We start from the raw sequence: 2,674 nt of genomic DNA on the forward strand, positions 1-2,674 counted from the left end.
TGATGGCGGATCACATTTCTATTGCAAAGCTTATGCGCGGACTATCACGATACTTTCACCAGGCCCTAAAATTATCACCTCATCTCAGTGTGACAGGAACAGGCTGTCTTTGTGCTGGCAGTGAGGTACCGCAGCTACCAGTGTCTCCTTCTGCATGTTTAGATTGGAACGCATGCAGGCACAGCCGAAACTCTGGAAGCGGAGACCCGAATCAGTGAAAGTCCAGGACACACAATCCCGAGCTCTGTTTGTATTTATCATCCTTGATTAGACATGCTTAAAAATTCTGTACAGCCTAACCAAACATGTAAACAACAGAAAGCGTCAGCAAAACGACTGCCTGATAGGACCGTGCCGCTGTAATCATGCATGACCACACACACTTGCAGCTGGATGGCAGACAGCCCTGTCACTGCTCTCTGTTCCAGATTAGGTCAGATTTAATTAGGCTGCCCTGCTCCTTTTGGAGTGTCGCTTTGAGTTGAAAAAGCCATAAGTAAAACACAGCCAGTGTAACTGACGAGACACAGCAAGAAAGAGACCATCCAGAACATCTCTGAGATGGCTACAAGATTTACACACACACATACAGAGGCTTGTAAGTAGTGTGATGAGGGAAAATAAGTGGGGGAAGTTGTGATAAAGGGCAGAAAAAATGGCTAGTACATTAACCAGACACCAACCAAAGACCTTAAACAATTGTAGGCATTTAGTGAAAAAAAAAAGTGTGAACAGTGAAAAAGAGGAAAAGGCACAAACTCAACTCAACCACCCAGCTCACTGTGAATGTTCCCATTACTCTCCAGCCAAGTAATACACCAGCATGTCTGTTTTGATATCACTGATCACCATTACTTCTTGTTCTGAACTTGTTTCAAATATAACACAATTTAATATGCCACTTTCAAGTGCTTTTTTTGCAAGATTTACTTGACCAAAAAAAGGCAATAAAAACACATTTGAGCAGTATTTTTTTAAATTGCGTTGTCGATAGTTTTCTTTTTTCCTTTTTTTTTTTTTTCCTCCAACAAAATGCTTTTACTGAAATGAATGTATTTATTGCATGTCAAATGTTTTATAAGATTTTTTTGTATAAAATTAATTTGTGGGGTATTCAAATTGTGTCATTTAGTTCCAAAATCTTAATGAATGACTTTGATTGGGCTTTTAATTGCTTTAAAAGCCATTGTGAAAATGTCATTTTTTTTCCATTTATTATCTGAATCAACTTGGCAATAAAATAACTTTCACTGAATGTTCAAAGATTTGTTTGTTTTTAATTTCTTTCTATCTATCTATCTATCTATCTATCTATCTATCTATCTATCTATCTATCTATCTATCATCTATCTATCTATCTATCTATCTATCTATCTATCTATCTATCTATCTATCTATCTATCTATCTATCTGTCTCTGTCTGGTTCACATTTCGAGACTCCACACACTATAAGTAATGTTTATTTTAAAAGGAAAATTGTAACTGAGACATGAATTTACATTTGATTTTGCATCCTCATTTCAGAACACCACTGCACAGCACTGATATAGATTGATATATACTGTTTAATTTAATAATATATTATTAACCAAACTACAGTTCTCTTAATGTTCATTTGGGTCATCAGGCTGTGCTTGTATTGGAGATGAATGATTAAAGCTGAGCGTGAAGGCGAGTCAGATACTCCCATCTGGACTTGAGTGCAGCTAACCAGCTGAGTTTAGTTCAGGAGAAATTCTGAATGAATCTCATAACTTACAAAAGATCCACATTCTTCATAGCAATTACTATGTCAGCTGGAGTTCATGCAGAAACCCTCTCAGAGCACATCTGAAAACACCTTGAAACCAACAACCTCTTAATCGCACAGACAAACACTTGATCATCTCTCGATTAACATTTCGACAGCGCTGGAGAAAATATTTCCTGGAAATATCAGCAACATAATCACATCCAGCGCTCTGCCACGTGTGGCTTATTGAGATGCGGGGGGAAAAAAAATAACAGAGTCCAATTTTGAGATCTGTAATGAAGTCACAAAAAGTTTATAAAAACAAGTAGGGGCAGACAGGAGGAGAGGTTCCAGGAGTTTCAACGGAATAAATGTAACTCTTCAGAACTGTGAACTGGGACTCCATCTGTTACAAGTCTGCAGCCAAGACCCTGAACTTTAAGGGCTTCGACGTGTTAAGGCAAATTACAGCAAGCCCTGCGTTTTACTCTCTACACTGATGAATTCAATCTGCATATTTTGAAGACCTCGTCACCTTTGAAACAGGCTGATATCATTTATGTGACTGGCAAAATGGTGACGCTTACATTTACATTAAACACAGATGCGTTTCTGATTTTAGTCAGCAGTTTATCTATCATTTAATTTTTTTTAATATTATATTACTCAAACACACAGTTTCCATTTTTATGTGGACTTTAGACATAATGGTTTTTATACTGCACAAACTGTATATTCTATTCCCCTACACTAAACATACCGTCATAGAAAACTTTCTGCGTTTTTACATTTTCAAAAAGCATCACTTACTATGATTTATAAGCTGTTTTCCTCATGGGGACCAAAAAATGTCCCCACAAGGATTTCAGATATTGGATGAGAGGATCTTGGTTTCCCACATTCTTTACTCATTTTTAACAAGGAGTGATGAGAGTGTGTGG

The sequence above is a fragment of the Squalius cephalus genome (assembly GCF_949319135.1).
Source record: "Squalius cephalus genome assembly, chromosome: 11".
NCBI classification, from domain to species: domain Eukaryota; kingdom Metazoa; phylum Chordata; class Actinopteri; order Cypriniformes; family Leuciscidae; genus Squalius; species Squalius cephalus.